Source organism: Phacochoerus africanus, chromosome 9, assembly GCF_016906955.1.
Source record: "Phacochoerus africanus isolate WHEZ1 chromosome 9, ROS_Pafr_v1, whole genome shotgun sequence".
Classification (NCBI taxonomy): Eukaryota; Metazoa; Chordata; class Mammalia; order Artiodactyla; family Suidae; genus Phacochoerus; species Phacochoerus africanus.
This window is the reverse complement of record NC_062552.1, coordinates 97,320,468-97,347,991: the sequence shown is the minus strand read 5'-3', so window position 1 is coordinate 97,347,991 and position 27,524 is coordinate 97,320,468.

The following is a 27,524-nucleotide window of genomic DNA, read 5'->3' as shown; positions in this document are numbered from 1 at the left end:
CATATTAATGTGGGAACAAGTTTTCCTTGCCATCTTTACCAGAAACTCCAAGGACTTGTTTGGAAGATTAGCATTGGAAACTCCACCTGGTAGCCAGGTCCTGGGACCTCTATTGGTCATAAATGCTGAAGACACCTAAAGCCAGGGTGTCCCTCCAAGCTATTCTCGCTGCTACAGCAGGGTTGGCTCCTGCTGCAAGTAGCAGCCTGAGAAGTGGCCCTGCATGTGTTTGAAAATAGCTCTCCTATTCACAATGTCTACTTTTTTTGGTGTGTATATATATATATATATATATATATATATATATTTTGTATTTTTAGGGCTGCACCCAGGGCATATAGAGGTTCCCAGGCTAGGGGTCAAATCAGAGCTACAGCTGCCGGCCTACACCACAGCCACAGCAACACCAGATCTGAGCCACGTCATGGCAACACCGGATCCTTAACCCACTGAGTGAGGCCAGGGATTGAACCTGAAACCTCGTGGTTCCTGGTCGGATTCGTTTCCCCTGCACCATGACAGGAACTTCCTTTTTTTTTTTTTTTTTTTTTAACTTCTTTCTAAGACAAGTATTCCCAGGTCATTTCCACATCTTTTTCCATCTTGGTTGGATTTCTTTCTATCACTGTCCCTCTTAAAATGTGATTCCCAGAACAAAACACTGCAGCTATGACAATGAGACCTGCAGCCTTGAGTTTCCCTTTGTTTTGGACCCTCTAAGCCTCTTAATGTGGCTCAAGTTCATGTTAACATTTTTGGCAGCTGTATGTCACCATTTACTCATGACGAGTCTGTCTTCAACTGAAACCTCTAAGACTCTTACGCATGCTGCTAAGTCATATCTCTCCCATCTTTTATTTAAGTAGCTGTTTTATTTTTGCTGTTGTGTTTTGTTTGTTTTATTTTAAACCTTCAGTTATTTTATTCTGTTTACATTCACTATTTTCCTTTTTTTTTTTTTTTTTTTTGCTTTTTCGGGCCACACCTGCAGCATATGGAGGTTCCCAGGCTAGGGGTCGAATCAGAGCTACATTTGCCGGCCTATGCCACAGCCACAACAACACAGGATCTGAGCCATGTCTGTGACCTACACCACAGCTCACAGCAATGTCAGATCCTTAACGCACTGAGTGAGGCCAGGGATTGAACCTGCAACCTTGTGGTTCCTAGTCAGATTTGTTTCTGCTGCGCCATGACAGGAACTCCTACATTCACTATTTTAAATATGCTCTATCACTTTGAACTGTTGATCTTTTTGGATAATAATTTTATTATCTGATTCACTAGCTGTCCTTAATAGCTTCATGTCATAAGAGGGTCACCCATGTCCTCATCAGACTAATAGCAAAGTTTTTGGATTCTATTAGGCATAGATTTAAGGCCTCACTTCCCCACTTGCTAGTAATATGATGCTAAACAAACTAACTGTCCATTTGGAGCCTATGAGGTGATAAAAATAATATCTACTTTTCGGATTGAAGATAAGATAAAGTACTTAGCACTGTGCCTCAGATATTTTAAGCACCTAATGAAAGATAATTATTGTTAGAATTATTGATTCAAATGTTGAAAAGGAGCTGTCAGAAATGAGCCCCTCGGCAGGCCATTAGAAACTCCCCCAAGGTTTGCATTAACCCTTTAATCAACAGCCTTTGGGTATGGTCTTCAAAGAGCAGCATCCACCTAATGGCATCATCACAGAAACTTCATTTTGCTTTGTAAGGTTGTAGTGAGAGATGTTGCCATATGTGTGGCTCCAATCTAGATGAAGGCAGCTGGAGCAGTCCACCAGCAGCTTATGGAGAAGAACGTGAGGTTGGTTTGGGCTTGTCCTCTCCTGGGCAACCCTTGCTTGCTGGCTTTCCGAGATTACTGCTTTCCTTCATAGGAACTAATGAACATTTATTCACGAAGGTCAACTTTACTGATCTGCAGAGGTGGATTTCACACTGGGGTTCAATAGAGTGCCTCCGGGTATGCCCTCTTTCCAGGAGAAGAGGAGGGAGGCAAAATGGGGGTATTATTATTATTATTATTATTTGTCTTTTTAGGGCTGAACCCATGGCATATGGAGGTTCCCAGGCTAGGGGTCAAATTGGAACTACAGCTGCCAGCCTATACCACAGCCACAGCAACGGCAGATCCGAGCTTCGTCTGTGACCTACACCACAGCTCACAGCAAGGCCAGAGACCAAACCCACAACCTCATGGCTCCTAATTGGATTCGTTTCTTCTGCGCCATGACAGAAACCCCAAAAATGGGGGTATTCTTAAGTTTCCTTTTCCCTATGACACCCAGAGTTCCAGAGCTTTGACCAGCTTTCTGAGTTCTGTAGCTTCTGTAGCATCAGACGGCATTTTTTTTTTAAAGGGCATCAGGGGGAATTTGAGAATTACCGCTGGGAAACAACTAGTCTGAGCTACACTGAGATTTCACCTTGAGTTTTTTTTTTTTGTTTGTTTTTTTGCATGGCCACACCCATAACATATGGAAGTTCCTGGGCCAAGGATAGAATCTTAGCCACAGCTGTGACCTACGCCACAGCTGAGGCAAAGCTGGATCCTTTAACCCACTGTGCCAGGCCAGGGATCGAATCCTCACTTTTGTAATGACCCAAGCTGCTGCAGTTGGATTCTTAACCTGTTTTGCCAGAGTAAAAACCATCTTCCCTTGAGAGTTTTTGTTTGTTTTGTTTGTTTTGTTTTGCTTTGCTTTTTAGGGCCACACCTGCAACTTATAGAAGTTCGCAGGCTAGAGGTCAAATCGTAGCTGCAGCTGCTGGCCTACGCCACAGCCCTAGCAATCCGAGCAGCATCTATGACCTATGCCACAGCTTGCAGCGCGGCCAGATCCTTAACACACTGAGCAAGGCCAGGGAATGAGCCCGCATCCTCATGGATGCTAGTTGGGTTCTTAACCTGCTGAGCCACAACAGGAATTCCTTCCTCCCCTTGAGTTTTAAAAATGACATTCCAGGGAGTTCCCGTCATGGCGCAGTGGTTAACGAATCCGACTAGGAACCATGAGGTTTTGGGTTCGATCCCTGGCCTTGCTCAGTGGGTTAAGGATCCGGCATTGCCGTGAGCTGTGGTGTAGGTTGCAGACGCGACTCGGATCCCGAGTTGCTGTGGCTCTGGCGTAGGCCGGAGACTACAGCTCCGATTGGACCCCTAGCCTGGGAACCTCCATATGCCGTGGGAGTGGCCCAAGAAATAGCAAAAAGACAAAAAAAAAAAAAAGACATTGCAGATCTTTATGGGCTTTCAAAGATCATGAGAAGAAGACAGCAAGTTTGTCTGCCACATGTTCTTTCTGACTTCTGGGATGTATCTTACTTGGGCTGAGAGACTCGAATCCACCTGAGATGCACAGAACTCTGGACTCCTGGCTTCCGTCTGTCTTACCACTTCCTGAAGTTCCCCTTCCAGGATGAAGAGCTTCCTCTCTGCCCAGGAGACAGGAGGCCTGCAAAACCCAGTAGCTCTGTTTTCTCTGTCATCTGTTATCATTACGCATCTGGCTCCAAGCAAAAGGACTGGATCTTGTTCTTCTTCCTATAACCAAAAAAACCCCTTTGCCTTTTCTTAGCAAGTTAGACGGACCCAGTGGTTCTGGTTGTAGAATCCCTGTGGCTTTTACAAGTTGAGAATGACTCTCTGTCTCTCTTTTCCATTCTTGCTCTTTTCTTTTGTTATTTACCATGCCTATGTGGTGGTCTTTCTAATCCTCTTTGGCTTTTAAAGATATTCTTCTCTCCCTTGATTGTGTGCTTTTGTTTGTTTGTTTGTTTGTTTTTTGTTCTTACACTAAGTTTCTCATAGTGCTCCCTGTATAATCACATCTAATTCTTTGGTTATCTCCCCATTTTCCTCATTAGTCCTCATTCATTTAGACAATATTTCTCAAGGCTTAACTGTGTGCCAGACTCTAGGCTGAGCATTGGGAATATGACACATGGTTCCCATTCTGAAGAAGTTGGGGGAAATAGGCAAAGAAAGAGGAAGTTCCAATACAGTGATTGCTTTGTCACAATTCCATTTTTGACATTTTCCCTCTCTTTTGAGCCACTTTCTTTTCCAGACCTGAGACCATGGGATATCTCTGGAGCAAGTAATGACCTCTACCCAGTGTGAAAAGGACATGGCTTTATGCTGATTGGAGCCTGAGCAATGGATTTATATGAAATACTGGAAAGAGAAAGGGAACTGGCAGGTATTAAGTGCCTACTGCATGCTAAGCACAGGGCTGGGCCCTCTAATATACACTGTCTTATTTATTCTTCACAATTATCCAGGAAGGAGCTATTATAATGCTCATTTTCCAATGGGAGGAAAGTCACGTTGAGAGAACCCTTAGGTCACAGAGGTATAAATCAAACTGTTGGGGTTCATGTCCAAATTTGTCTCTCTGTTGCATCTTGTTGCAAAACTCAGCATCCTTGGAAATGGTGCCTTAACCTTCTACCTCCTTTATTCAGTGTATACTTCTTATCTTATCTGCTTCTCAATGCAGACTGGTCCAGAACTCACTTCTTAAAAAAAAAAATTTTGTGGAGTTCCCGTCGTGGCGCAGTGGTTAACCAATCCGACTAGGAACCATGAGGTTGTGGGTTCGGTCCCTGCCCTTGCTCAGTGGGTTAACGATCTGGCATTGCCATGAGCTGCAGTGTAGGTTGCAGATGCGGCTCAGATCCTGCGTTGCTGTGGCTCTGGTGTAGGCTGGTGGCTACAGCTCCGATTGGACCCCTAGCCTGGGAACCTCCATATGCCGTGGGAGCGGCCCAAGAAATAGCAAAAAAAAAAAAAATTTTTTGTTATTAGAGTTGATTTACAATGCTTCAATTTCTGCCATACAGCAAAGTGACCCAGGCATACATATATATACCTTCTTTTTCTCATATTATCTTCTATCATCTTCTTTCACGAGTGAGTGGATATAGTTCCCTGTGCCATACAGCAGAACCTCATTGCTTCTCCATTCTAAAGGTAATAGTTTGCATCTCCTAACCCCAAACTCCCGGTCCATCCCACTTCCTCCCCCCCCCCCTTGGCAACCACAGGTCTGTTCTCCATCATTGTGCAGAACTCACTTCTTCTAGCAGCCTTCACTAACTGCCTCGGAATAGTCTTTAATTTTATGCAACCCCTCTTTGGGGTTTTTATAATTTTGTACTATCTGACCTTTGGCATATTTTGTACTTGGGGCCTTGTCTTTCCTGAGTGGCTAATTCCTGGCTGGCCAAGCTTCTCCCACCTCGGGGACCAGCACAAACTCTCCCCATGGTGGATTGCAGTCTCCTCCAGACTTGGTCCCTGTCCTGTCCCTCGTCTCCTCCTTCACTGGACTTGGGCTCTGTCCTTTTCCTTTCATTTGTTTATGGGTCTTTAAAACATCTCTGCTCACTGGAATGACTGAAATCCAAGTCTCTACCCCAACAATGTCACAAGATGCCTTTAGCAGTTGTTTTTATAGGCTCTGCCCATAGTAGGGACAGCTGGGGCCTACTGTGTGCCCTTGATGAAGGGTTGTAACCATCCAGCTGTGAGGAGCAGCAGAAGCCAGAGCATTCATTTCCCTCATTCCACAGAGATGCCATCTTCCCGGAAGGCAGCCAGCATCACTCCACCGCTTTGGCTCTCATTCGTGATGCCCTCTGAGACCACGGCTGGCACTCTGAGGGGCTCTGAGCTGTCCCCCGTGCTCTGTGCCAGCCCCTACCATTTAACAACAGTCAGTGCTTCTGCTGACTTCATGAGACATATGGTATTTTCCGATAGAAACCGTAAGCTTTTTTCCCAAGCGTTTTCCAGACCTTGTCCAATTCTTAAGGTCTCAGTTTCCATTGCCAGCCCTGCAGGCAAATTCTTCAGATGGTTGGAAAGCAGGTATTGGTGCCAGAGGACCTCACCTGCGGGAGTTTGCTATTTTTTCCTTCTCGTCTCTGAGGAGTGCAAATACCCTAACACCAGCCTGCCTGTGAATTGTCCTCTCTGACGTGTGTTCCTCCACCCTGACACCATTGTGTGGCAACCCTGCTGCCGTCCACATGCCAGGACTAAACAGTCAGCGCAGGGCCAAGGGTGAGCCTGCACACCACTGCCACGCTTCTCTGTCAGTCCCCGCACCTGCCAAAGAAGGCCCTTTCCCGCTCCTGCTGATTCATCCCCACCCCACGGGCCTCTGAGCAGGTGTGCTGGCAACTGTTGCCTATCATTTTGTAAACAGAGAAAGTAAAGATTCTGGCTAAGAAGCTCATTCAGAGACACACAAATTGGAGACAAGAACCACACAAATGACTTCCAGGGTCCAGATTCTGCCTGTCCGGACATCATCTGTCCCAAGTTTACCCAGGGAGTCCAGAAAGCCAGAGCCCACCTGCACCCAGACAAAACTCAGGTATCATTCACTGAGCCCTTCTTATGGGCCAGGCACTGTTCCAAGAGTTTTACCAATATTAGCTCTTTATGGATTTTTTAAAAAAAATTTTTACAGCTGCACCCGCAACATATGGAAGTTCCCAGGACAGGGGTTGAATCAGAGCTATAGCTGCTGGCCTACATCACAGCAACACTGGACCCCTAACCCACTGAGCAAGGCCAGGGTTTGAACCTACATCTTCACAGACACTATGTTGTGTTCTTAACCCGCTGAGCTGCAATGCAAATTCCAACAGGTATTAACTTTTACAAAACCCAGGAAGTAGGATCTATTTTTATCCTCTCGTGGTGTATGAGGGAACTGAGACACAGAGATGGCAAGTGATTTATCCAAAGCCACACAGTAATCAATAGCAGAGCTGGAATTTGAATCCTGGCAATCTGGCTTCAAGGCCTCATACGGCCACCTCCCAATGGAAGTTCTGTTCTCATCATGAACACATCTCTCAGAGACAGTGGGAAGGGATGGGTGGCAGATCTTTTGGTCACCGAGAAACCATTCTCTCCCTTTTCCTCTGATGGAACTTGGGTGTTGTTCACTCTCCTGAAGGGCCATGTGCTTCTAAAGAGCAAGGGGCTTGAGTCCAGGTAACGAGTCACTAGTTGGTGGAACTCCCAGCCTGACTAGTTTAGCAGTGGACGTGGGAATGACAGAACGGTTCTGAAAATTTCCTTGCGCTTCTCAAGAATCACCCAGGAAAAGGTTCCCTCTTCCTGCCATCACACAATGTGGTGAGCAGGAAGATGGGACCCTTGGCACTGCAGCATCTTGGGAGCAGAAGGGGACAAGCTGAGGACAAGACCAATACATGGGAATGGCAGAGGGTAATGAAATAAAATTCATCTTGGACAGCAAGACAAGAAAATTTAAACATAAGATGTTCCTCTGCCACTCTGAGCCTCCTCCCTCCACGTTAGTGTGTGTTGCGTGCCTGCATTTACCAGACCTCTTCAGGAGATAACATTTCTTCATCTCATAAAGGGTCACAACTGCTTGGGAGATAACCTTCCTTCTTAATCTTGCAAGGGGACACCTGGACCCATGGCCCACTGCTTGCTTTGTGTGTGCAGATCTGGATTGTGTAAACTGTCAATAGTGTGTCAGCTGATGTATTAACTCTTTGTCTCCCAAACTTCCATAACTGTGCTTTGACTTCGAATGGGCAGAACAGTCCTCGGAGCTTTCCGAAGAACTGTCTCCTGGGTTTTAATCTTGGATTGGCTTGAATAAAAATTTCCTTTTCTTTCTTAGATTGGCTGTTTGATTAATTTTTACATTGACAAGAGGAAAGTGAGGGAGCATTGGGCCACTGAGCATCAGGATTAATCGACCTCAGAAGTGAGTTATCTCTGGGCACTTTTTTTTTTTTTTTTTAGGGCTGCACCCATGGCATATGGACATTCCCAGGCTAGGGGTTGAATTGGAGCTACAGCTGCTGGCCTGTGCCATAGCCACAGCATGTGGGATCCGAGCTAAGTCTGTGACCTACACCATAGCTCATGGTATCGTCAGATGCTTAACCCACTGAATAAGACCATGGATCGAACCGGTGGGATACTGGTTGGGTTCACTGCTGCTGAGTCACCACGGGGACTCTGGGCTTTTTTTTTTTTTTTTTTTTTTTAAATCACGTGAAATATTAGCTTTTACTTAGTGTCCACTTGGGGCTTTTCAACCTTGGTACTTATCAGCACTTTCGGTAGGATCATTCTGTGTTGGAAGAGGCTGTCCTGTGCAGTGTAGGGTCTTTAGCAACATCCCTGGCCTCTACCCACTAAAGCCAGTAGGTTCTAATTTGATAATGAAAATGGTCTTCAATTTTCCCAACGTCCTTTGTAGACGTACAACTGACTGGCTGAGAACCACTGGATTAAGCCCTCTCCTCTCTCTCCAAATTGGTGTGTATGCAGAATGATGCCCCGATCCCGCTAGTTGTAGGAAGATGGTATTAGAACTTCTGTTTATAATTGTTTTTATCTCATCCTTTAGATTTTTTTTCTAGTTATGTTTTTATTATGAAAATAAATATTGGTACAATAATATAAGAACATAATTAAAAATAAATGCATGACTTAGAGATAATGTTCCAAAATTTTTTTGCAATAGGAATTGGTGATGACAAAACTTTGTAAACCACTTGTTTAAATCACTTCTAGTTCTATGTCCTGTTACTTGCAGTCAAAAGCATTCTAACTCCCTAGGATGATAATATTAGCTAATTATTATATTGTGATTTATAATATACAAATATATATATATATATTTATATATTAGTCTTCATCACATTCCTGGCACATAGGTCCTAAAATTTCCCAAGTGACAAGAGCAATAAAGGTGCCTTTTGTTATTTATTTATTTATTTTTGTCTTTTTTTTGCTATTTCTTGGGCCAGTCCCGCAGCATATGGAGGTTCCCAGGCTAGGGGTCTAATCAGAGCTGTAGCCGCCGGCCTACGCCAGAGCCACAGCAACTCGGGATCCGAGCCGCGTCTGCAACCTATACCACAGCTCACGGCAACGCCGGATCCTTAACCCACCGAGCAAGGGCAGGGACCGAACCCTCAACCTCATGATTCCTAGTCAGATTCGTTAACCACTGCGCCTCAACAGGAACTCCCCTTTTGTTATTTATAATAAGCCCTTTTCAACCACACCTAAGTTTATGTTAGTGGGTGACTTTTTTTTGTTTGTTTATTTTTTGTCTTTTTAGGGTCGCACCCATAGCTTATGGAGGTTCCCAGGCTAGGGATTGAATCGGAGCTGTAGCTGATGGCCTAATGCTACAGATACAGCAAAATGGGATCTGAGCCATGTCTGCGACCTACGCCACAACTCACTGCAACACCAGATCCTTAACCCACTCAGGGAGGCCAGGGACCAAACCTGTGTCCTCATAGATGCTAGTCAGGTTCCTTAACTGCTGAGCCATGATGGGAACTCCCACTTCTTCACTTCATAAGTGAGAGAGGTTAAATACCTTGCCCAAGGCAGTAATCTGTACACAGCAGAGCCAGGATGAGAACCCAGGCAGCCAGGCTCTAGAGCCTGTGAGCGTCACCATCCTGCTCTGCAGGGTCGAGGCTGCATTTTACAAACAGGGAAGCAGAGCCTGAAGGACGTTGAAGAACTTGTCCAGACAAAGCAGCAAGTCAGGGCAGAGACAGGGTAGAGGGCAGTAGAAATGGCCCAAGAGGCATCCACTCAGCTTATGCGGCAGGAAGTGTGTTACGCTCTGTCTCAACCAAGAGATGGCATTTCTCTTGGGGAATGTTAGGAAATCAGATGCATCTCTGCCCCTCGCTCTCTCTCTCCTTTTCTAATAGATGTGAACCTCCTCACCCCTGCCAAATCTCTCTAGCACTTTCAAGTCATTTCTCAGTGTCAGGAATCCTAGAAAACTAGCCCTACCTCTGATTCTATCCTTTACTTAAGAGGAGAGGGAACAAAGGAAACTCTTTTTTATTGGCTCATACTGAGCAAATATGGGTATGTTAATCCATTGACTTTCAAATTTCCTTTGTTTACTGTTAGAAATTACCTGGGCCTGTTCTTTAAACGAAAAGCAATTTCTTCTAAGAGAAAGAAGATAAACTAAACCGCACCTCTGACCTTTGCTATTAAAATCTCTTTAGTTTTTCCTCCCAGTGCAGCAAAGCCCAGGCAGATGTGACAATCTCCTCCAACTCTTCCACTTCCTCTTCTCAAAAGCTGCTTCTAACTCTACGTGGTAAGTGCTAGACCTACGGTCCCCGGGGACTCTTTCCTCCACAAAAAGGTGAATTAGTGAAAAAGTAGAGTGCCAATGCTGGAAAGGTATTACCAGAAAATACAAGTCCATGTATCACCCTGGGGGCCATGTGACTAAAAACAAGCAGCAATGTACCAAAGCCTTCTGAGATTCTTCCGCGAACCTTTCCAGGAGCTGGCAATGGAATAAGCCCTTCTAAAGGAAGTAGCGTTAAGCCAAGTGCTCTTCTGGATGGCAGGGACACTGCACGGTCAATATAGGTGAGGTCCTTGCTCTCACGGAGCTTATCTTCTAGAGGAGAGACAGGCGATAAATGATGAATCAATAAGGATTTAATTTGTCATGTGGTGATAAAGGGCTCAGGCAACGGGGAGAGATGCTGCTGAGATGGGGGTTTGGTTGCTTTGGTTTAATATGAAATACATTTAGAAATACATTTACATAAATTCTATAATATATTAAATTATATTATATATTATAATTATATAATTATATTACAATATATTAAATTATATTTTATATATTGTAGAATTTATATAAATATAAATATATTTAGAAATGTATATTCCCAGTTCCTAAAGCTCGTAAAACCCTTGGGATTTCTTTTTTTTGCTTTTTAGGGCCTCGCTCACGGCACATGGAAGTTCCCACGCTAGAGGTCGAATCTGAGCTACTGCTGCCGGCCGACGTCACAGCCACAGCAACGCAAGATCTTGGGCCGTGTCTGCAACCTACACCGCAGTTCAAGGCACGCTGGATCCCTGACGCATTGAGCAAGGGCAGGAATCAAACCCATATCCTCATGGATAGGAGTCAGATTTGTTTCTGCTGTGCCACAATGGGAACTCCACCCTTGGAATTTCTTGAGCGACAAGAATGTCTTTTGGGAGTTCCCACTGTGGCACAGTGGGTTAAGAATCTCACTGAAATGGCTGGGGTCACTGTGGAGGCAGAGGTTCAATCCCTGGCCTGGCTCAGCAATTGAACTGCTATTGCTGCAGCTGCGGCATAGGTCCTGGTTGCAGCTCAGATTCAATCCCGGGCCTGGGAACTTCCATATGCAATGGGGTGCAGCCATTGAAAAGAAAAAAAGAAAAAAAGCCCCTTTTGAGAACACATCTGAATTTATGCTAATGAGGTGACAGCATGGGGCCCCCTCATTAGGCCCTCAGGATGGGGGTGGTCACCAGAAGTGTCTAGAGATTAGAAGGTTGGAACTTTCAGCCCTACCCACTGACTTCTGGGACCGGGAAGGAGGGGCTGCCAAGTAAGCTCTATAAAAACTCTTAGACAATGAGGTTTGATGAGTTTAGGGGTTCATGAATGCATTCACGTGCGAGGAGGTTGCACACCCCAATTGCATGGGGACAGAAGCTCCCACACTTGGGACCCTCCTAGACCTTACCCCATGGACCTCTTCAGCTGGCGCTCATTTTTATCCTTTATAATGAACTAATAAATGTACATAAACACTTCTCTGCCTTCTGTGAGCCACTCCAGAAAATTAATCAAACCTGAGGGGAGAGTTGTAGGAAGCTCCAATTTGTAGCCAGTCAGTCAGAAGCACAGGTAACACCCTGGACTTGTGACTAATGTCTGAAGTGATGGCAGTCTTGGGGGACTGAGCCCTTAACCCGTGTGATCTAACACTCTCTCTAGGTAGGTAATGTCAGAACTTAATTTAATGTGTAGGACACCCAATCAGTGTTCTCTGGGAATCAGAGAATTCCTTGGTGGTGTAAGAAAACACATATCAGAGCCAGGTAAGTTAGGCCATGAAGGCTTCTCTGATAAGGTAACATATGAGCAGAGATCTGAAGAAAACAAGGGCACAAGCCCTGTGGTTTTCTTGCAGAAGAAATGGCATATGCAAAGGTCCTAAGGCAGGGTTGTGTTTGCCACAGTCAAGGAAGAGCTAGGAAGCCAGTGCGGCTGGAGCAGATTTAAAGAGGGCAAGAGTGACAGGTGTCAGACCTGTAGGGCTCCAGAACCCCTGGTACAAATTTTGAAGTTACGCTGACAGAGTTGCAAAGCCATTCAAAATTGAACAAAGGAGTGATAAGAACTGACTTGCCTTTGAGAAGGACTCCTCTGGTGGCTGTGTGGAAAATGCTTTCTCTAGAATCTAGCATTTCTCACCATAAGCAGTGAGAAAGCAAATGGCCCAGTGGGGAAGACAGGTGATGGGTAGGTAACTGGAAAGAGAAGTGTAGGATGTTTTGGAATCTTGTAACAGGAGGATCTGACCTAGTCTGAGAATCCAAGGGAAGGCTTCCTGGAGGAAGAGATTTTTAAGCTGAGACGTAGGGATGAGTAGAAATAGAGGAAATAAAGAGGGAAAGAGCTTTCCAGGAAGGGAAAGACACATATAAATACTCTAGGCATGAAAAAGCATGGACTCATTGGGGGAACATAAACAACACCGAAAAGGCTGAAGCATGGTAAGCCAGGCTCCGGGTAACGGGTTAATGTTAGATGAGGGAGGAGCCATGACTATAGGGCTGCATCTAGAGTAATGAGGACTGGTCACAATCCTACAGTTACGGGGAGTCAGTGAAGGGTTTCCCTGAAGGACCAATACGATCAGATTTGCATTTTCAGAGGATGCCTCAGGCACAGTATGAAGAATACACTTACTCAGGGGGCAAGAGTGGATGAAGGCAGACCAAGGAGGAGATCATGTCTGGGCAAGAGATGATAAAGGCCTGGACCTGGCAGGAGCAGAAGGGATGGAAATAAGTAGGTGGAAGAGAACAGATGTGGTTGTTGCTCTGAAGAGGGCAGAAGGTCGTGTAGAAGAGCTCTCCATGGCTTTTACCCTTGGGTGCCTGCATAGATGGAGGTGCCACTGCTGAGAGAGAGAACCAGAGCCCCATGTGCTTTGGAATTCTAGGGCCTTGGCCAGTGCTGATTTCGCCTCTTGAGCAGAGCTAGTTCTGCCCTGTAGGTAGAGTGTGCTGGAGCCAGCTTACACCCTCAAGCCAGCTGCTCAGCCTTTGGGTGCTCAAAATCAACTGGGGGGGGGGAAGAATTTACAATTAGGACAAACATTACGAATCACAGCTTTCCTTCCAGAGTCAGTTTATAGCACACTACTCGCTGCAAAGAAAAGTTGGCCCTGGTTTCAAGCCCTTCAGTGATTGCTTGTTGGTACTTCAGTGGTTTGGGAATGTAGGTCACCATTCTCCAATTTTGTTACAAAATGTTATCCTTGCTACTTGGAGTTAATGCACAGGTGCCTTCCTATGTATAGCATATCTTTTCTAGGCTCTCGCCAGAGTTGAGAATGGAAGCAGCTGTGGGACATTGGAAAGAACCCTGGTTAAACTTGAGGCATTCCCAGGATACAAGTCTTGGCTGCTTTTCCATTTTATGGCTTTCTGGACTTCTTGTCTAAACACCTTACCTCCTCTTGATCTTTAAACTAATGCCAGGATTCCACGATTAGCAGGATCTGTGAGAAGGAGGCAAGTACTGGAAAATACAATAGGCAGGATGCTGGGAGATTGATCCATCTGTTCATGTTTATATATATACATATATATAAAAGCATACATGCATACATACTTACAACATATATTTGCTGAGCATCCAGTATGTGGCATGTGCTTCCTAGTGCTGGGAATATAATATCAAAGAAGTTCTTTGGGGTTCTCAACATCGCTGGGGAGAGAGACTCATAAATAACTCTGATGGCAATTTTCATCAAGATGTGTGCCACTAAAAGTGACAGAAAACCTAACTCTGAGTGGCTTGAACAACAAAGACAAGTTTGTTCTGCATGAGGGAGGGAGTTGGGAAGATTTCAAAAAGAAGGTGACCTGGGAGCTGGGCTAGGGATAAAGAACTGACGAGGCTGAAAGCGGTGCCTCATCCAGGTTGAGAGGGTCTTCTGAACCCTTTTCAAAGGATTTGGCTGGATGCTACAGGAAGTGTAGTCACTTCACGTAGTCTTAGTATTTTTAAATCATATTTTTAAGTTAAGAAATAGGAAAGGGGAAGGAGGATAATCATTTATTGAATGTGCTCGATGCCTTGTTGATGCTTGACATAGATTTTCTCCTTTAATCCTCACGACAACCCTTCTGGAAGGCAATCATTGCCACATCTTACAATGAACAGGTAGCTCAAGGATGAGGGTCCATGTCCCAGCCAAGTAACAGAAGCCCTCACCGACTGATGTTTGCTCAGAGGCATGACTGCAGGTGTGGCGGTCCCCAAGCCTCTGAGGCAGGTAGGATGGGCCCTGCAGTAGAAGGAACATGGGTGAGTGTTCATCACCTTCCATGTGTTCATGGAAGGTGATGAACATCTGGATTGGAGCAGCAGCAGTGGTGGGGGTGGAGAAGAGGACACATATATGAATAGGAGAAAAATGCATGGGAATTGGTGACCAAGTGCCCATGGGCACTAAATGATGGAATTGTCCAAGACATAGTTCAACAACATATATAGTCTTTGCTTTGGAAATTCAAATGAGTTCCCACCCTATTGAGATACTGGGGACTATTTTGATCATACCTCAAGAAACACTAGATGGAGGCAGAAAACTGCATCTCGTTTAGGAATACACGACACACACACACACACACACACACACACACACACATCCCTCAGATATCCATCAGCTGCCTCAGGTCACCATGTGTGTTATGAGCACACTCAGCCAGGTCTGGGGTTACACCTTTCTGCCTGGTTTCTAACAAGCATCCTTTCACTCCTTCACCATAACCCACAAACTGCAGCCCTTCTGGTGCCCACTTCCACAAGCAAACTCGAGTTTTTGAAAGGGCCACGTTTATTCTACATTTATGTATTTCTCAACTATTTAACATGTACAAGACCATGCTGCCATTTTTATTAGATTCTTATGTCTCTCTCTTTTTTAATGTCACTGGTGAAGTTTTTGAGTGTTGTACCCATTTTTCCCTTGAGCCTTGGGGTTTTTATTGATCAGTTTTGTACAACAAAATTTTCAAGGATTATTTCAAAGTTTTAGGATTGGAACAGAAGTGAATATGGCTTCTGGTTCAAATACCTACACTTAAAGATGATGCCCTTTACTGAAAAGGGGGTTTGGTGGGGGAGGGAGGAATTGTGGTTTTAGCTTTGGACATACTGACTTTGAAGTTCCTGCAGTTGGAAAGAATCTAAAAAGTGATAAAAAAATATTGATCTGAGGTTCAGGAATGGAATTCCCATTGTGGTGCAGTGGAAATGAATCTGACTATTATCTATGAGGATGCAGGTTTGATCCCTGGCCTGTTCAGTGGGTTAAGGATCCAGTGTTGCCATGGGCTGTGGTGTAGGTCACAGACACGGCTTGGATCTGGCATTGCTGTGGCTGTGGTGTAGGCTGGCAGCTGCAGCTCCAATTTGACCCCTAGCCTGGGAACTTCCATATGCCACAGGTGCATCCCTAAAAAAGCAAAACAAAACAAAACAAAACAAAAAAAAACAGTTGAAGTTCAGGAAAAAAAATAGCTAGGGGATATGCAAGTAGTTTTGTAGACAATCAGCAGATAGCAGGTAACTGAAGCCAGGTGCGTGAGAGAGGCTTCCTAGAGAGAGGGGTGGGATGAGAGAGAGTCTAGGAGGAAACTTGAGGACACAAGTATCCAAGAGCAAGGCAGGTAAAAGGGGGCCAGGGAAGGAGCCTGACCAGCAATGGGGTTGGAGAGCTGGGAGAGTATGATGTCAGGACATCAAGAGAGGTCGGAGTTCAGGATGGGAAAGGTGAGCCGACAACGCCGATTGCTACACAAGTTCAGAGAGAATGAGCAGTGAAAAGTGTTGGCTGGATCAGGGCATTCACTGTTCATTCTTAGCCACAGGATGGTGGGCTTTGGGAGTCTCTTCTCTTGGGACTTTTAGATGTGAAGTGAAACAAATAAGACTAGTATTTGGTAAGGGAGTCAAAACTGAAGGAAAATTTGAAAGATGTTTTTAGAATGAGGAGTAGAGATTTAAAAAGACAGGGAGACAAGAGTAGGAGGTGAAAGGAGATAGAAAGAGATGGAAATGGTTAAAGTTGGAAAGAAAGATGGTCCCTTCCTCCTCTGAGACAAGAATGAATAAGGCGAGATGGGCTTAGCTATGGCAGAGTTGATCCCTGCGGCCTCTATTCTTACGGGAAGTGAGGGGAATGTGAAAATAGGATCTCAGTGACTTAGCCAAAAAGGGGCTTATTTTTCCAGCGTAACAAGAAGCAATAAGACGTAGCCAGTCTGGTCCTGGTGCAGAGGTTTGCCATGTCACCAATGCCCCGACTCCTGTAATTCCATCTCTGTCATCATAGGGACAATATGGCAGCTGGCACTCTGGATGGCATGTCTGTATTTCAGGAGGAAACATGGAGAAGGGTAAAAAAATGCATGCCAGCTATATATCCTGCTCCTTTTTATTTTTTATTTTTGGTCCTGCCCAAGTCATGCTGAGGTTCCTGGGTCAGGGATCCCACCCATACCACAGCTGTAATCAGAATCACAGCAACAATAAAACCAGATCCTTAACCCTTAACCAGAAAAACAATAGCTTTCCTGAAATCCCTCACCCAGTAGATTTCCATTTATATCTCACTGTCTAAAACTAGGTCAGGCTGCAAGGGAGTTGGGTGGTTAGTGTTTTTAATTCTTAGGAAGGAAAAAAGAGATACTGGGTAAACAACTACCTATGTCTGTTGCACTGAGAACAAGCAAGGATGAATTCTCAATGTAAAGGACACAGTTGAGTTCTGAGAGCATGAGCTGGTCTCATCATAGGGACAATATGGCAGGCTGCAGCTCTGAATCGACCCCTATCCCGGGAACCTCCGTATGCCGGGAGTGCCCCCCTAAAGAAAAAGCAAAAAGTAAGAAAGAAAGCCTTTACAAATCACAAAGAGGCCTTCCTTTTATGGTTTTCAGCAGTGTGAATAACATAGGAGTAAAGGACATTTATTTTCACCTTTTCTTCCCTTTACTCAGCAGGAACCAATTGTAACTTCTGGTTCTTTTTTTTTTTCTTTTTTTCTTTTTTAGGGCTGCACTCCTGGCATATGGAGGTTCCCAGGCTAGGGGTCCAATGGGAGTTGTAGCCGCCAGCCTACGCCAGAGCCACAGCAACTTTGGGATCCAAGCTGCATCTGCGACCTACACCACAGCTCACAGCAACCCCGGATCCTTAACCCACTGAGCGAGGCCAGGGATCGAACCCACGTCCTCACGGATGCTAGTTGGGTTCGTTAACCACTGAGCCATGACAGGAACTCTCTGGTTATGTTTTTAAAGAACATCTTGGGCTTTTTTTGTCCTTTGTCATAGACCTGAGGTGAGGTTCCCATGGGGCTGTCTCTGCCTATTTGTTCCTCCTTGGATATGTGCTCTTGAACTCCATTTTGTTAGAGCACACCACCACCACGGGAGGAAAAAGAAAACTCTGAACAGAATGGAATGCTTTTGTCAAAACAAAGTCAAGAAACTGTAGCACCTATTAGTCAGTGACCAGTTCTTGGAATCCTGCTAAGATAGAAGTGGCCAGAACAAGTAAATCTTCAGAGTTTCACTTGGGCCTTTTTAAGTGAGTGAGAAAAAGGGCAGAGGCAGGGTTGATATGGTCATTACCAATCAGGGGATACCTTGATGAAGAGGTAATAATATGGCCTTTGAAAGATGTACATTCTCACATCATGGAGATGGATGAGGGAGGGGCATTCTTAACCAGCCATGGTCAAGAAAGATGCTTAGATTAGTGTACAAATATCTAACCTGAGTCCTCTATCTTGAAGGATGGAGAAGTGTCTTCAACCTGACATAATCACCAGGTTTTGATTCTTTATTAATCAGGTAGATTATATTGATTGGTTCTTTTACAGTTTTTATTTTTTTAAATTACTCAATGAATTTTATTACATTTATAGTTGTACAACAATCATCACAACCTAATTTGATAGTATTTCCATCCCAAATCTCCAGCACATCCCCCCACCCCCCAACCTGTCTCATTTGGAAACCATAAATTTTTCAATGTCTGTGAGTCAGTATCTGTTCTGCAAAGACATTCACTGTGTCCTTTTTTTAGATTCCACACGTAAGTGACAGCATACGATGTTGGTGTCTCACTGTCTGACTGACTTTACTTAGCATGATAATTTTTAGGTCCATCCATGTTGCTGCAAATGCCATTATTTCTTTCCTTTTAATGGCTGAGTAATATTCCATTGTGTATATGTACCACATCTTCTTTATCCACTCCTCTGTTGATGGACATTGAGGTTGTTTCCATGTCTTGGCTGTTGTGTATAGTGCTGTAATGAACATTGGAGTACATGTATCTTTTTTTTTTTTTTTTTGGCTTTTTGCCTTTTCTAGGGCTGCTCCCATGGCATATGGAGGTTTCCAGGCTAGGGGTCTAATTGGAGCTGCAGCTACCGGCCTACGCCAGAGGCACAGCAATGCAGGTCCGATCTGTGTCTGCAACCTACACCACAGCTCACGGCAACGCTGGATCCTCAACCCACTGAGCAAGGCCAGGGATTGAACCCACAACCTCATCGTTCCTAGTCGGATTCATTAACCACTGCACCATGACAGGAACTCCAAGGAGTACATGTATCTTTTTGAGTCAAGTTACAAATATCTAACTTGAGTCCTCTATCTTGAAGGTTGGAGAAGTGTCTTCAATCTGACATAATCACCTGGTTTTTCTTCTTTATTAATCAGGTAGATTATATTGATTGATTCTTTTACAGTTTTATTGAAGTTTAAATTTTTTACAATCAAATTCACCTATTTTAAGCATACAGTTTAATGAACTTGGACACCTATATGCGGACATGCAACCACCCAATGTCTGTAGGATCTGAGTTTCTCTTTTCCATTCTTGATATAGGTAATTTATATTTTCTCTCTCCTTTTTTTTTTCTTTATCAGTCTTACCTTGTGTCTACCGCTTTTGCTAACCATCTCAAAGAACCAACTTTTGGTTTTATTTTCTCTATTGTTCATCTCTTTTCTAGTTCATTGATTTGTGCTCTTTTTTTGTTTTAGGGCTGCACCCTCAGCATATGGAAATTCCCAGGCTTGGGGTCCACTGGAGCTAGATGCTGGCCTACGGCACAGCCACAGCAATGTGGGATCTGAGCAGAGTCTTCTACCTGCACCACAGCTCAAGGCAATGCCAGATGCTTAACCCATTGAGCAAGGCCAGGGATCGGACCCACGTCCTCATGGATCCCAGTCAGATTCGTTACCACTGAACCATGACGGGAACTCCCTGACTTGTGCTCTTATCTTTATTATTTCCTAGTCTTTACTTACTCTGGGTAATTTGCTCATTTTGTTTCTAGTTTCTTATGCTTGGAGAGCTAGGGGTTTTTTGGTAACAACTTTATTGAGAGAATTCACTATACAATTCGCCCATTTAAAGTGTATAATACAAGAGTGCTAAGTATATTCACAAAGTTGTGCAACTAAAGTCAAATAAATTTTAGGATATTTTTATCACCCCTCCCAAAGAAATTCTATACTTTTATCAGTCATCCTGCCCCTTGTTAGCTGCCTTGTTCAGATCTAAACAACCACTAAGCTAATTTCTGTCTTTATAATTTGCCTATGTGGGACATTTCCTATAAATTGAGTCATATACCATGTGGCCTTTTGTGATTGGCTTCCTTCACTAAACCTGTTTTCAAGGTTCATCCATGTTGTAGCATGTATCAATATTTTGTTCCTTTTAATTTCCAAACAATATTTCATTTTTTGAATTCGCCACATTTTTTGTATCCATTCATCAATGGATAAATAGAGGATTGACTTTAACTTTTTCTTCATTTCTAATATATGAATTTACAGTTGTTAAATTCCCTCTGAGTGCTTCTTTGGCTGTATCTTGATATCTTATATTTTCATTATAATTCCATTCAAGGGAGTTCCTGTTGTAGCTTAGCAGTAAAGAACCTGACTAGGATCCATGAGGATGTGGGTTCGATCCCTGGCCTCACATAGTGGGTTAAGAGTCCGGCGTTGCCATGAGCTGTGGTGTAGATCACAGACACAGCTTGGCTCCCACATTGCTGTGGCTGTGGCTTAGGCCAGCAGTCACAACTCCGATTTGAGCCCTAGCTTGAGAACTTCCATATGCTGCAGGTGTGGCCCTTAAAAAAAAGAAAAAAAAAAGTCTGTTCAAAGTATTTTGAAATTTCCCTTATGAAACAAAACATGGATTTTTATAAATGTATTGATTAATTTCCAAATGTTTGAGACTTCTGTCTATGTTTTGCAGTTTGAATAATCTCTAAGGTCTATCTTCAAGTTCACTGTTTCTTCAGCTGCCTCTAAGATGCTGTTAAAAGAATCCAATGAATTTTTCATTTCAGTTACTGTATGTTCTACCTCTAAAATTTCCATTTGATTCTGTTTTTATAGTTTGTATTCCTCTGCTGTGATTATCCCATTATGGTCATTTGCTGTGATCATTTTTTCCCTGAGTCCTTAAATATATTTATAAGTAGTTGCCTTAGTTATTGCAACAGCATCTAGATAATTTCAGGGTTCCTTTTTCCGCCTTGAATATGGATCACATTTTCCTGTTACTTTGCATATCTAGTGATTTATTTATTTATTTATTTATTTATTTATTTTGTCTTTTTGCTATTTCTTTGGGCCGTTTCCGCGGCATATGGAGGTTCCCAGGCTAGGGGTCCAATTGGAGCTACAGTCACTGGCCACTGGCCTACGCCAGAGCCACAGCAACAAGGGATCCGAGCCGCCTCTGCAACCTACACCATAGCTCACGGCAACGCCGGATCGTTAATCCACTGAGCAAGGGCAGGGACCGAACCCGCAACCTCATGGTTCCTAGTCAGTTTCGTTAACCACTGAGCCACGACGGGAACTCCCATATCTAGTGATTTATAATTGGATGTTGGTTATAAAAGAAGGTACAATGTGGAAACTAGAATCTGTTATGTTCCTTTGAAGAGTAATCTTCTTCCTTTTTTTTTTTTTTTTTTTGTGGTTTTTAGGGCTACATCCATGACATATGGAAGTTCCAATGGGTCGCATTGGAGCTGTAACTGCTGGCCTATGCCACAGCAACGCAGGATCCAAGCTGCATCTGAGACCTACACCACAACTCACAGCAATGTTGGATCCTTAACCCACTGAGTGAGGCCAGGGATCAAACCTGCACCCTCATGGATACTAGTTGGGTTCATTAACTGCTGAGCCACAGTGGGAACTCCTGAAGAGTAATCTTTATTAACTTGGCTAGACTTAAATTCCAAACTTTGTTTTCCAGCATTCAATAACATTTGAATTACCTGCTCATTTCTTTCTGCTTCCAGCTGATGCCTTTTATTTTCTTCTTTCTTTTTATTTCTTTCTGTCCCTTTCTTTTTCCTTCCTTCCCTTCATACTTTTTTTTTTTTTTGGTCAAGAAGTTGGGTGAATGGAATGGGAGAAAATAGTTGCAAAAGATGCAACCAACAAGGGCTTAATCTCCAAAATATACAAACAACCCATACAACTCAACAATGAAAAAACAAACAACCCAACTGAAAAATGGGCAGAAGACCTAAATAGACATTTCTCCAAAGAAGACGTATGGATGGCCAACATGTACATGAAAAGATGCTCAACATCACTAATTATTAGAGAAATGCAAATCAAAGCTAGGACCGCAGACTCAAGGTCCTAGCTGCTGGGAGGAACAGTAGTACGTCAGAGATTGGCCTGTTGGATGAGCAGAGGTCCTGAGAGGTTTTGTCCCCACAGAAAAACTCAGCTTCCCTATTTGGTGAGAAAACATTATAGCAAACATCTCATGCAGATCATGAAGGTCACAGAATGGAAGCTGGTCTTATAACCAGATAGCTGGTTACTGGATTAGCAAGATGGGCTAGTTAAAAATGCCACTATGATCATTGGTTCCTTTTGGTCAGGAATGTCCCCTCAGATTCCTCTTTTAAAATGAAGCTCTTCCTATTAATATCTTAACATTTTGGAATAAAAATATTTTCAAAAATCTTTCCTCCTCTAGAGCTATGTTATAGTAACATGTGACTATTGTGTTCAAAGTATCATAATTTTTGCCCTGAAATAACTGAGCTAATGACCATAATTTAATTTTTTTTTTCTTTTTACAGCTGCACCTGTGGCATATAGGAATAGCATATGGAAGTCCCCAGGCTAGGGGTCGAATTGGAGCAGAAGTTGCTGGCCTAACCCACAGCCAGAGCAATGAGGGATCCAAGCTGTATCTGCCACCTATGCTACAGCTTGCAGCAATGCCAGATCCTTAACCCCCTGAGTGAGGACAGGGATTGAACCCATATCCTCAGGGATACCATGGTGGGTTCTTAACCCACTGAGCCAGGGGAACGCCCTAATTTTTTAAGCTAGTTCCATTATCCGATGAACCACTGGGATTTAGAGAGAGCCAAAGAGAGAAAGACCTGGCTCTCAGGATAACTGAGACCCTGGCTAAAAGACAGAATGATGGGAGTAAATCATGAAAATGCTATGAGAAGTTAGGAAGAGGCAAAATAAAAATTCAGTACCATGCTGAAGAGCCACCACTATTTCAAGGTCAAAGCATCAACATTTAAAGGGCAAAGTCTTTTAACTGACCAGGGTATTGCTGGTATCTTTAAAAAAAATTTTTTTTTAAAAAATTCAATTGTAGTAAAACACATATAACATAAAATTTATCATTTTAACTGTGTTTAGGTGCACAGTTCAGTAGCATTCACGCGTTGTGCGATCATTGGTAATTTTAAAAATTATACTTCTATGAGGGCACTATGACAGCATTTCCTAGTGCCTGCTCTCTCTAAAGCTAATGGTTTCCCCTTGAGGGAATAAGACTCATGGGTAAAAATTACAGGAAGGAAGGGTTTAGCTCAACATGAGAAAGAACTTTCTATGTTTAGATCTGCAACAGAGGAAAGAGGGAGGAAAGGGGAGATCCCTTTGAAGGTGAAGAGTGTTCATACAGGGGCTCTTAGGCCATCTGTTGGGTGTATTTTGGAAGAGATTCCTGTCCTGGGTGGGAGAGGGACCTCTGGTCTTCCTCCAACTATGAGATTCAGTAGTTGAACTGACTTAGAAATCACTGTACACTCAGGTTTTAGATGAGCTTATTGGAGTTCAAGTACAGTGATTTGGGCTTTAAAATAGTTACACTTAACACCACTCATTGGCAGTTTTTATCCTTTCCTGGCATACTGCCTGCTGGTTTTGTTAAACTATGAAGAAATAATTAAAAGTAGGATACTTAGTTTTCATGCCTGATGACTTATTAAGCAAGGGATGTGGGGCAGATGATCTTCACAAAAATCCAGCTTTCATTTAAATAGGTTCAGCTTTGCCCCATTCACACTTGCCTCATTCCAATTCATTTTCTGGTTTTTTGTTTGTTTGTTTGTTTTTGTTTTTGTTTTTGGCTTTTTAGGGCTGCACTGGCGGCATATGGAAATTCCTGAGCTAGGGGTTGAATCCGAGCCGTAGCTGCTGGCCTATGCCACAGCCACAGCCATGCCTGATGTGAGCTGTGTCTGCGACCTACACCACAGCTCATGGCAATGCTGGATCCTTAACCCATTGAACAAAGCCAGGGATTGAACCTGCCCCCTCATGGATGCTAGAAATATCCGTTTCCACTGAGCCATGATGGGAACTCCCCAATTCATTTATATATATATATATATTTTTTTGTCTTTTTTTTTTTTTTGGTCCTAGGGCCGCTCCCGTGGCATATGGAGGTTCCCAGGCTAGGGGTCTAATCAGAGCTGTAGCCACCAGCCTATACCAGAGCCACAGCAATGCAGGATCCGAGCTGCGTCTGCAAACTACACCATAGCTCAGGGCAACGCCGGATCCTTAACCCACTGAGCAAGGCCAAGGACTGAACCTACAACCTCATGGTTCCTAGTTGGATTCGTTAACCACTGAGCCACGACGGAAACTCCCCCAATGCATTTTCAAGGTTGTTGCCAGAATAATCTAAGATGCAAATCTAAACATGTGACCTTCTCCCTCTTAAAAAAAATTCTGTAATGGTACCTTTTCATTTTCAAAATAAAGTTCAAATTTCTAAGCATGGCATTCAAGGCCACGCTGCTCATCTCTTGAAACTTAATCTCTAGCTGGAATGAATTATTTGAGTTCTCCAGTCTTTATTTGGTTGGCTAACTCCTACACATTCCTTAAGACTCAGCTCAGGTATGGCCTTTTGCAGGAGGGTGTCCTCATTTTCCCCTACAGCTTAGTCACAGCACCCTCATTATCTGTGGCCATGGCCATGAGCATCATAAAGTAAAAGCACCTTCAGGGGACTTTCAGCTCTTTGGGAAGAAAATTAAGTTGGATCCCTGCTCGCCTTCATCCATCCATCATAATAATGTCCCAGTGGATTGAAAGATAGGAGGATTAAGAAATAATATTGGTGTGGGGAAAAATCTTTGAATATATGACATAAAACATAGAAGCCACTTTAGGAAAACTATTACATACAATTATATAATTAAAAAAAATTCTCCATGTCAAAACCATTATAAAATCCCTAAACACAAATGATAAATGGCAAAAATTTGAAATGTATTCTCACAGAAAGACTATACACATCTATAAGAAAAACACAAAAATGGGCAAAGAACATAAGCAATATGCATAAAAGAGTTACATAAGCCTTTTAAACAAACGAAAAGATAAACCTCATTATAAACCATATTAATAGTAAGAAAAGTTCAAATTAAAACTGCAATGGAGGAGTTCCTATAGTGGCTCTGCGGTAACGAATCTGACTAGTATCCATGAGGACGCAGGTTCGATCCCTGGCCTTGTTCGATGGGTTAAGGATCTCGGCTCAGATCTGGCGTTGCTGTGACTGTGGGGCAGGCCAGCAGCCCTAGCCTGGGAACTTCATACCCTGTGGTTGCGGCCCTAAGAAGACAAAACAACAACTACAACTACAACAACAAGAAAAAACTGCAATGGAACACCAATTTTCATCACTCAGTTTAGCAAAGATTTAAAATTTGAACACATTGCCGGCAGGAATGTGTAAAAACTCGCATTCCATTCATATCCTGCTGATGGAAGTATAAACTGGTACGATCTTTATGTTAATAATGATCAAAATTACAAGTGTATATACCCTTGATTCAGCAACTTTACTGCTAGGACTTTGTTTTGTATGTGAGCAAAGTGACAAATGGAAGATGAAGCCTTCCTTCTTTCTTTCTACTTTCTGAAAAAAAATTTAAATATGGGAAATTCCATGAGAGTCTCCTAAAACTTACCTGAATTATATCTGGTGTTTTTAAGGTGGTGGGTTTATGTGTACTTTAAAGTATTAATTCAATTTCTATAATGAGCATTAGTTTACACAGATTTTCTATTTTTTCTTAGATTAATTTTAGTAATTGCTTCTTAAATTAATTTTTGTAATTCATATTTTTCTAGAAAAAATACATATTTTATCTAAGTTTTTCAATTTAATGGCCACATTCATTTGAATTATTGATTTTTTTTTTTTTTTGCCACCCCCATGGTGTATGGAAGTTCCTGGGCCAGGGATTGAATCCAAGCCCCAGCTGTGACCTATGCCTCAGCTGCAGCAACACCAGATTCTTTAACCCATTGTGCCAGCCGAGTATGGAACGGCAACCCAACACTGCAGTTAGATTCTTAACCCACTGTGCCACAGCAGGAACTCCAATTGTATTAACAATTTTTAATATATTTATTGTACTGTTATTATGTCCTCTTTTTGTTAATTTGTTCATTTGAAATTTTTTTTTTTTTTTTAGTCTTTCTAGCTATTGTATTTCTTCTTCTTATTATTATTATTTTTCTTCTGAGGGCTGCAACTGTGCAGATGGAAGTTCCCAGGCTTAGGGGTCAAACTGGAGCTGCAGCTGTTGGCCATAGCCACGGCCACAGCAAAACCAGCTCCAAGCCAAGTCTGAGACATATGCCAAAACTCACGGCAACGTTGGGTCCTTTAACCCACTGAGAGGCCAGGGATCAAACCTACATCCTCATGGATACTAGTGAGATTCTTAACCTGCTGAGCCACAGTGGGAACTCCCTGTATTTCTTTATTTTTTCAAAGTGCAAGTTCTTGGTTTTGTTGAATCTCTCAATTGTGTTCTATTTCATCAACATTTGTTTGTATCTTAATTATTTGTTTCATTTTACTTTTCTTTATTTATTATTCAATTTTTTAGATATTTTAGCATAAGGATTTATTTATTTTAAATATTTACTGTTTTAATAAATTCATTTGAGGCTATAAATGTTCCACATATTTACTTTAGTTGTTTTCCACAGGTTTTAACATGTAATGCTTTTGGTTTCCATCTTAAATATTTTAGTTTCTTCTGATTTCCTCTTTAGCTCATGAGTTATTCAAGTTAATTTTTCCCAGCTTTTTACTTTGTAAAATTTTATTTTGAAAAATTTCAAAAGAGTAGAAAACCCGAGATAGTTACACAATGAGTAATTATAAGATGAACACTCCTATACCAATTACTTATATTTACAAATTATGAACATTTCTCCACATTTTTTTTCTCCATCAACTTTTTTTTTTGGATGAACCATTTGAATGCAAGTTGCACACATCATGACTCTTCATCCTTAACTAAATATTCACTATTATTGCTATTGGTAGACTTTTTTTTTGTTGTTAGGTAATGTCATCTTAAAGCCTATTAGACATTTTTTCCTTAAATTCTATTTTGTCTGTTGTTAATGTGGCTATACAGGATTTCTTTGGACTGGCATTTGTATGATAATTTCTTTTCACTTCTTTATTTCAAAACTTTCTGTGGGAGAGGTAATTTGTGTAGTTTTGTTTCTTACAAGCTGTTTACCTGGGTTTTACACTAACAATGAACTGAGGAAGAAATTAGCAAAACAATCCCATTTACAATCGCATCAAAAACAATAAACTACTTAGGAATAAACTCAGGAGATGAAAGATTTGTACATAGAAAACTACAAAATTGCTAAAAAGAAATTAAAAAAGACAAAAGGAAAGACATCCTATGTTTATGGACTGGAATACTTGGTATTTTTAAAATGTTCATATTACCAAAAGCAATCTACAGATTCAATGTGATCCCTATCAAAATCCTAACAGGTTGTTTGTCTTTTTTTTCTTTTTAGGGCTGCACTTGTGGCACATGGAAGTTCCCAGGCTAGGGTTGAATTGGAGCTGTCGCCACAGCCACAGAAAAAGGGGATCCAAGCCGCATCTGTGACCTACAGTACAGCTCATGTTGAACTCTTAACCCACTGAGTGAGGCCAGGGATCAAACTTGCATCCTCATGGATACTAGTTAGGTTCATTA